Source organism: Sorex araneus, chromosome 1 (assembly GCF_027595985.1).
Source record: "Sorex araneus isolate mSorAra2 chromosome 1, mSorAra2.pri, whole genome shotgun sequence".
NCBI classification, from domain to species: domain Eukaryota; kingdom Metazoa; phylum Chordata; class Mammalia; order Eulipotyphla; family Soricidae; genus Sorex; species Sorex araneus.
Window position 1 is genome coordinate 216,606,057 of NC_073302.1, and position 10,299 is coordinate 216,616,355.

The window sequence follows — 10,299 nt, forward strand, 5'->3', positions numbered from 1 at the left end:
ATATGAAGTAGAGTAAGGAAAGCCTCTTAACAGGTGTTGTTGGCAAAACTGGACAGCTACATTCAAAATAACAGGCTCAGACCTCTACCTAATACCGTGCACAAAAGTCAGATAAAAATGGATTAAAGACATCAACATCAGACCAGAATACATAGGGTATACTGATGAAAAGGTAGGAAAACCCTCCTCGATATTGAAGCTAAATATATCTTCAAAGATGAAATGCCACTGACTAAGCAAGTGGAAGCAAAGAAGAACATATGGGACTATCTCAAACTAAGAAGCTTCTTTACCTCAGAAGAAACAATGACCAGGATATAAAGACAGCATACAGAATGGGAAAAGATATTCACCCAACACTCTTCTGATAAAGTATTAATGTCAAAGATATACAAGGACTGGTTTACTCTACGAGAAAAGAAAATCCAGTTTCATGCATAAAACAAGGTGATGAAATCAACAGAATCCTTCTCAAAGGAGGAATTTGAATGGCCAAAAGACATGAAAAATGCCTTTATTACTAGTCATCATGGAGATGCAGATCAAAACTACAGCGAGATATCATCTCACACCACAGAGACTGGTACAAATTCAAAAGAATAAGACAAGCAATGCTGGTGCGGATGTGGGGAGAAAGGCACTCTCCTTCATTGTTGGTGGGAATACTGACTGATCCAACCTTTTGGAAAACAATAGGGATGTTTCTCAAAATACAAGAAATGAAGCTCCCATTTGAGTTGCAAGACCACTTCTGGGAATATACCCCAGGGGCCCCTAAACACACAGCATTAACACTATCTGCACTCCTATGTTCATTGCAGCACTATTCAACATAGCTCAAATCTGGAAACAACCTGAGTACTCAAGGCCAGACAAATGGATAAATAACCTATGGCATATCTACATAGTGGAATACTATGCAGGTATTAGGAAAAATGAAGTCAGGAAACTTGCCTACAAATCGATGGACATGGAGAGTATCATGCTTAGTGAAATGTGTCAAATGAGTCAGAAGGAGAGGGACAAATATAGAATGACTGCATTCATTTATGGTATATAAAATATATAGTAGAAGACGAATATCCATGGCCAGGGAAAACAGGGGCTAGGAGTACTGTTCAATGGTTAGAACTAACCACAAGTTGGTGTAAGACTTAGGGTAGGTAAGATAGAGAAGTATGACAATAATATCTGGGAGTGATCACGCTGGACAAGATCTGAGTGTTAAAAGTAACTGAAGGGATATTATTGATAACCTTTCAATATCAATATTACAAACCACGAATGCCCCAAAGGAGATATCTATATCTATATGTATCTATATATAAGTAGATAGCTATAGGTATATATGTATATATATATATATATATATATTACATATAGGGAGAGGGAAGGAGAGGTAAAGTACCTGCCATAGAGAAAGGCAGCGGGTGGGAGGTAGGGGAGGATGGGAGGAAACTTCTGGACACTGATGGCTGGAAATGTACACTGGTGGAGGGAGGGGTGTTGCAATACTGTATGACTGAAATCTAATCATGAGTAGTTTTGTAAGGTTCTAACTATAGTGATTCAATAAGAATGTAAAAAAGATAAATAAATGAAAATAAAATAGTGCTCTGCTTTGACACATAGGCATGTATTTTTAAATTTAATGAGTTTTTTTCAAGTTTTAATATACCCTGACAGGAAAATTGAGTAAAAACTTTGCTAACAATAGAGCGATTTATAAGTTCTTACCAATTTCCTTTGTGGGTTTATGATATGCATAACAGATATGTTTATTGGACATTTTTTGAAAAATAATGTAAAAGAGATTATTCTACATTTAATAAAAATATCATTAGTACTTGGCAGGAGGGAAATTAATCTTATTAAAGCAACAAAATACTATAGAAATTTAGTTGATGAAAGTTGAGATATATATATATATATATATATATATATATATTACACTTGTTTTCTATTTTTTTTTTTGGAGCAACACCCAGCACTGCTTGGGTATTATTCCTGACTCTACACTTAGAAATTATTCCTGATGGTGCTTTGGGGACCATACAAGAAACTGAGGATCAAATTGAGGTTGGCCATCTTCAATGAAAACACCCTATCTGCTGTACTATCTCTCTAGTATCACAAAGATACACTTAATTTTTATGTGAGAGTAGATACCTAAAAATAAATAATTAACACAAGAAAATCCCACCCTAACATTTAAGCACCTAATTGATTTTATGAATATTTTAAGACAGATATCTGAAAACACTAAGAGATGGTACTAGAGTGAGCAGTTTTTGGACTAGATTACTATATATTGATTGTATTGGGACCAGAGAATTAATACAATAAGGAGTATGCTTCCCTTGACCATGACCAACCAGAATTCAATTCCTGTACTCCTTATAGTCCCCTGAACATCACCAAATATGATCACTTAGCATAAAATCAAGAATACACTCTGTGTACCATTAGTTTGTTCCCAAAATTTAAATATATATATATAGTTATTGATCAAGATTCCAAGAAAAATAAGGCAAAATGGAGATTTGATAGAATTGGGAATCAAGGCAAAGAGTATATTGATTATTGGTCATTTGTATGTCAGTTATATAACTAGATTGTGTGGAACAAGGAGAGGTTCAAGGATAAAAGACAAATTAGATGACTATTGGAATACTGTGTTTCAAACTAAACATGCTCCCCTGAATATCTTGACAATTTATGATTAATAATGCTATTGTAACTTATAACCCAATTCTTGTGTTCCTGTTGCCACTTTCAGAGTAAGAATCCAACCCATAACTCATGCTTACTGATTCTGCCATACAGCTATCTCAAATGGGAAGTCAGAGTTCTGGCTGGAATGATATGAATGGCCAGGAAATCTCAACATCTAGGGCCTAGAATTGATAGCACTGTTTTCATTCTGGCACATGGGCTGGTATGACTGGAAGGCTAGCCTTATGTGGAGCTGTGATCGGAGCACTTAATCAAGATATGAGCTCTTGATGCAGCTTAGATTTCTAAAAATGTGACAGTGAATCCTGAAGAAATCATAGCTAATGAGCATCCTATGAAATGACTGTAAAAACTTCATCTGATATTGTCTTTAAATCAAAGTAACACAATGTTGTTTTGCCTGCATTCCATTAATCAATACAATTATCTAAGATAAGAAAGAAAAAAGAAAAAAGAGAGGAGGGCAGAACTTCTTAGTGGTGAAATTGTCTAATAATTTTAGGCATTACTTTATTTTTTCTGTATTATTTATTTTCTTTTTTCTTTCTTTTTTTCATTGAGTCACTGTGAGAACAGTTACAAAGATTTCAGTTTTAAATCTCAGTCATGCAATAATCAAACACCTACCCCTTCACCAGTGCACATGGTCCACCACCAAGAAACCCAGTATACACCCCCCCTCCCACTCCCCACCCTGCCTGTGTGGCAGCGATTTTCACTTTACTGTCTCTTTACTTTGGTTACATTCAATTTTCGACAGAAAACCCACTATTATTATTTGGAATTTTCCCCCAACAATCAGATCTGCCGAAAAGGCATCATTAGATGATTTGTTTTCTATTGCTGATAATGAAGAGCATATGATGTCGTACTGCCGAGACAGCGGCTGCGCAGTTTTGAGATTCTGGTATTTTAGTAATTAAATCCAGAGTCATTTATGCCAGCAGCTACTGCATTCCGAGATTGATTTGTGTGCCTCTGGAATTCCATGGCTGTTAGGAGTGGAGGAGTTGTTCGTGGGAGGCCGCTCGGGGTCTCAATGGGAGGGGAGCAGGGCCGATTCTGCACCCCCCCATCACGAGATTTCCCAAAAGCCCCATCACTGCAAGCTCCTACCTCTCTGTCCAATTGGCTCTGAAAGGTGGCGGTCACCATGCTGCCGCAAAGGGGAAAAGGCCCAGGGACAAAAACCCTTCCCCTCCCAGGGCGCACGGGGCCATAGCTTAGTTCACAGTCCAGGAGCATTTCTGCAGCAGCTGCTGCGTTCAGAGAATGGTTTGTGTGCCTTTAGGATCATGGCCGCTCAGGGGCGGAGGAGCCATTCCTGAACTTTTTTTTGTATATCAGGAAAGGTCATGCAGCCGCATAAACAACTGCACAGTTTGGAGAAATAGTCCTGGTCCCCACATACCGGAGCCATGTTAGTAGAAACTCAGTGTTGCCGGGATTCCATCTGGAGAAGGCAGGGAGACTGCAGCTGCTCCATCTGGGGCACCCTGGTGTTATCGGCTCTGTTTGGGGCCAGGAGCAGTCTCTGGTGTGTGGTGACCAATGTCCAGGATTCTTCACTGCTGAGTGCAGCAAGGTGGCGCCGGGGGTGGGTACCAGGCCTTACTTTAAAACTGCTAGGTACAAAGGCCAGCGAGTTATACAGGGATTAAAGTGCTTGCCTTGCATGCTGCCAATCACAGTTTGATCTGGAGCACTGCCAAGATCATATTGCAGTGAGCGCAATATGAAAAGTGAGTCCTGACTCCTGACATGGCCCATATCCCTAAACCCTGCTCTTTCCTCACCAAAACAAACAGCAGCAAAAACAAAACTCTTCCATATACAGATACTAATAGGAAAAAAAAAAAGTTCACTAAAAAAAACCTCAATTTTGACAACTTTTTAAAAAATTTACTCTACTTTTTTCTCTGGCTGGAGCGATAGCACAGCAGGTAGGGCGTTTGCCTTGCACACAGCTGACCTGGCTTCGATTCCTCCATCCCTCTTAGTGAGCCGGCATGATACCGAGAGTATCCCACCCCCACTGCAGAGCCTGGCAAGCTACCCGTGGCGTATTCAATATGCCCAAAACAGTAACAACAAGTCTCACAATGAAAACGTTACTGGTGCCCACTGGAGCAAATCGACGAGCAACAGAATGACAATACTATGACAATGCAATGCTCCTTATTTCTTATGAGTTCCATAACAGTCAAAATTAAGAGAGGTTCACTAACATTTACGAGGCATTACCAGCTCTTGAAGGAACAGAAACATAATTTCCAGTTAATAATTTTCAGCCATACTTCCAAGTGAAATAAGCTTACCTGGATTTGAGGATTAGAAGATGTACCACTGAAAGCAATAAAATAGAAAAGAAAGACGTGGAGGCATGCTTGGTGCTCCCCCGCCTTTCTGCCTACACACAAGAGGTACCACTGAGCACCCACATGTGTAGCTCTGTGGTCCCCAGCAGTCTGTATCTTGGCAAAGGTCCCAGCCCTTCAACACCACTGCCTAGTCTCTAAACATACAAACACATGTTTAAAATTATGATTCAAATGTCAGCTTGTTATTTCACAGAATCTCCCATGATTGGCTTATATTTTTCTTTGCATTGCACTGGAACCCATTTAGATAGGCAGATGCAAATCACCATTTAGACAGCCTGTCACTGTGTTTTCTTGGGGCATGAAAAATGAGAATAGATGGAACCTTTGCCACTGAGACATTTAAAGGGTCCCCATCAACAGCCATTAATTTTGAGTAATGGGTTTTAAAGAGACAACGTATAGTGTTGCTCTTTAGCAACCTCGAAAGCAATTGTGCTTTAGCTGCAGGTTCCATGATCCGACAGTGTAGCTCTGTCCCCACTGGCCCCTTACCTGTGTCACCACTGCTGGAACCCCCTCTATGGTATGCATCTGTTACCAATTCTCTCTCAAAGAACATCTGCTGCCAGTAGAAGCAAGCTTTTAATATGTTGATTTATCATTGTCAGATAGAGGATTTTATTGCTTGCATTTGAATATTGTATTTAAGGTGCTTTTGTGATTACAGATGTTTTACATATAAATTGCTTTATATTAGAGAAAGTCTTTTTTCAGTATTTTTTAAGGAAACTTCACATCCATGTATTTTACATTTTAATATCTTCTGCATTGCTGAGAGCTTGTGAATTGCTTTCTGTCTATAATGGCACTCGGGATGGGCAACAGAATCTGTGACTGGTGCTGCTTCAAAGGAGAACATTAAATGTGATGATTTTATTTTTCTTTTCTAGGGAAATCAAATTATTAATTACTAAGGGGAAGTTTTTTTTCTTATTAGTATTTTGCACTCTCCCCTACAAAAAATAAAATAGTAAAGGGGATTACTACAAAAACAATGTGTCACTCTATAACCTTTGTAAGTCATAAAAAAATATATCATGTTTTCACACTTTACTCACACTCGTTTCTATAGTTTTAAGTGTATGACGATGTCCTTGATACTGTACAGTCTTTGAAATAATAGCACCATCTACTGTCTGATCTGAAATGCATTCATCATATTAAAGTAAAAATGAGATGATGGGAATGGAGGGGTAATTTGAGCTATTTAATGCAGCATTAAGTAGATAATACATAACAGGTATTTATGTATTTGAAAGAATATAATCGTCAACTTGACTTTGTTATACAATTTATGAATCAAGTAGGGTTCCCCAGAACAAGCAAGAAGCTGTAAATAATAGGAAGTTTTTAGAGCTAGTGACAGTGGGATAGATTATAAACAAAATAAAATAACGATAATTCCAGGCTAAGCTATCTTCCTAGAGGAAAGCAGGAGGACTTTTCACTTTGGAGAGATTGGGTAAAATTTCTACTATTGAAAATGCAGTTTGGCCTTATATTAGGTGTTATAGGGGCCTGGCATTGATGACTCTGGTCTGTGCCTAGTGTTTGTTCATTAACATTGAAAACTGAAAACTTTTACCTAAAATAAAAAGGCAAGCCTGATCAGGTCTAAGAATAGTCTCTTTAAATAAATACTAGAAATTATTATTATTTTTTAAGATCATTTAAAAAACACCCTGTATACTATTGTGGTAAAATTACAGAAAAGTTGGTATCATCATTATTTTTTGTATTTCTATTTCTGTACAGTTGCATTCCACTCACTTAGATGAAGGGAAAAATGGGGGGAGATTCATACTTAAAAGCAACTTTTTAAAGAAATCTGCCTCTCAGCAATGCGTCACTATATAAGCATAATTGCTTCATTTTGCAGAATTCCAGGCTGCTCTCAGGGCACACAGCTCCTGGTGGGAGTGCCAGTAGGTCTGATTGCTCCCTGTCCTGAAGTCCATTTCCCAAAGGAGTACTGTTATTTCATTAAAGAAACTCAACTGTCTGGATAAATGATCATTGCAAGTGTGTCTCAGGGCTCTCATAAAAATAAGCTACTGGCTATTTGAAGAACATAGTGTGAAATTCAGGACATTCTCCAAGCCTCCTTCATGCTGATTTCTTTCAATGAGCAAGAGGTCAGTTGTCATTCTGCCTCATGCACAGTGATTTCCTTAACCTCGTTGTTCCCAGCGGATAGCTGTTTCCCCACATAGCTATTGCACACTCGGGGCTGACTCTTCCACTGTCTGCAATTAGTATCAGGTTATTCCATATACCACAGGAATTTCATATTTTCTCTCCAGGCTAGTAATCAATTTAGAAGATCTATTTTCTCTACTTGACCTAACGCTGCTCCCTTTCTTTGCACTTCTAATAAAGTCTCTACTTTTAAAAAAAATTCAAGATGAGACCTGAATTATATTCTACCGTTTGAAAATAAAATGTTTTACTTTTATAATTTTCAACATCCATGTTATTACCTTAAAAATAGATGGAGAAAATTTGTATTCTTCTACTTGATTTATCTTTGCTGTTCAATTTTTTTAGATGCTAAGAAATACAGTACATAGGAAATAAATAATGAATAATTAAAATGTCAAATATGATTCTATACTTAATGATAATGTATTAACTGTCCCCTATTTGCCTATATCTGAAATTCAATCTATAACTTACAAGCACTTAGAGTCAGCATAATAATTCGTTTTCCTATTATCTTTTTCATATTATTTTGTTACTTGTCTGTACCTATTGGAATAGATATTAAACAAATATTTAATTTTCTATTTAAAGTAGCTTTACTTGCTTATAGTAATGTAATATTTTATGATAATCATTGTGTTTTAATGATTTTAATCATTTAGTATAGTAATGTAATATTTTATATTAATGTAATAAAGTATAGTAATTATGTAACTCATGAATTACATAATTACTATACTTAATGAATTATATAATAATTATGCAAAAATCAATGTAATAATGTAATTAACATAGTAAAGTATAGTAATGTAATATTTTATGATAATCATTGTTTTAATTTATTAGGAAAAACCATCACTTTATGAGTATATGAGATAAAGTGAATATAAGTGGCAGTTAATATTAATAATAATGTTAACAATAATAATAACAAAGTTAATTGAATTGCCAGATATTTCTTTTAATTTATGGTACTGAATGAGTTATAAGTATTCATATATATATATAATTAACAAACTTCAGAATTTATTTTTCTCATATTTTTAAAGAAGATATTGTTAATATTTTTAAATTCAAAAGTAATAGAAGAGTAAGATTACCCCAAAATAATATAGATAGTGAAGTTGCATGAAAATTTATAGTTCATTGCACGTGGGGAGGAAAGAAAAAATAGTTGAATCAGATGATCTGATTGCTCTTGGCAAATCATATTAAATGCCACTAAAAATTAGTAAATAAAAGTAAATAATATTTTAACATAACTTTAATTCAAAACTAGCATAAAAATCCATGATGACTATAATAGAAAATTTTAAATAAATTCAGGAATTATATGAAACAGTAAAAGCCTCCAAAACAAAACATGTCCTGAATCAATTCTAAGTGAGTCTAAGAAGAGAGACAAATAATCATGATAAAAAAAAAATATATATATATATATACTTTTTCCTAAAGCAATATGTGTGTGTTAGTGAGTATCTGTGCAGGTTTAGAAGTACAGGGAAGGGGCTGGAGCGATAGCACAGCAGGTACAGCATTTGTCTTGCATGTGGCCCACTGGGGTTCGATTCCCAGCATCCCATATGGTCTCCCGAGCACCGCCAGGAATAATTCCTGAGTGCATGAGCCAGGTGTAATCCCTGTGCATCTCTGGGTGTGTGACCCTAAAATTTAAAAAAATAAGAACAAAAGAAAAGAAAAAAATGCAGGGAAATAAAAAGCATTTGTCGTAACACTCTCTCTCTCCTCTCTCTCTCTCTCTCTCTCTCTCTCTCTCTCTCTCTCTCTCTTTATCACACACACACAGACACACAAACACCAATCATATTCCAGGAAACAATAATGTTGTTCTTAAGAAGTTGTGTATGTAAAATATAAATGGGCATATAAATGGGCAGTTTGGTTGGTTTCAAGCAAAGCCTCCCAGACAGGAAGATAGTTCATTGGTGAAGGTACTTGTCTTGGATGCCTTTTCATTCCAGGCACCATATAAGTCCCCCAAGCACTGCCAGGAGTGATCACTGAACAGAACCAGTAGTAAATCCTGGACACAGCAAAAGGTGAACCCAAAACCAAAAAGAAAATCTTCTAAATAAATAAATAGAAACCTCCTAAAGTAATCAAAAATGTCTTTGGGAAGTATTGATAAAGCCAATGGTTTTATGAGGTTTATAAATTAGTAATAGCACAGCAGGTAGGATGTTTGCCTTGCATGCTGTTGACCCGGGTTCGATTCCAAGCATTCCATATGGTTCCCCCAAACACCACCAGGAATAATTCCTGAGTGCATGAGAGACAAGTAACCCCTGTAACCCCTGTGTAATGCCAGGTGTGACCCGAACAGCAGAAAAAAAAAAGTTAGAAATTCTGAGGAAGGCAGAATAAAACAAAGGTGTTCTGCTTGGGATAAGGAAGACTTTAATGAGATAAACTAAGCAATTGGCTAAGCCACTGCTAGAACCACAGACTAAGCAGGATAAGCTCAAGTCAATAAGAATACAGTGAAGTCAAGTCAAAGTTAATCAAATGACATCAGAAGAGAGAGAGGAGGAAAGCAAATAATAATTAGCACATTTTATTTTCCCTTGAATCTCAAAATTAAAATCATCTTGGAAAGAGAAAGGGAAAAAGAACATGTTATTTACTTATATTTTATAAAATTTTATAAATTTTGTCATTTTATAAAATGGTAATAGATTGTGTCCTTAAATTTACCTAATTTACAAAAGGCAATTTTGCGTTTATTATTTTAAGAAATATCAGCCATAGGAAATGCTTTGGAAAACTAAAGAGAAATTACTTTCTGTTTTTTCTTTTTGAATGCTCAGAGCTTTCTCCTGGCTCTGTACTTAAGGGTCTTTTCTGGTGGGCTTGGGGGATCACATGGGGTGCCAGATACCAAACCTATGGTTGCTAACTACAAGGCAAGTACCTTTAATACCTTCCTATCTCTTCAACTCCAGAATCTACTCTTTAT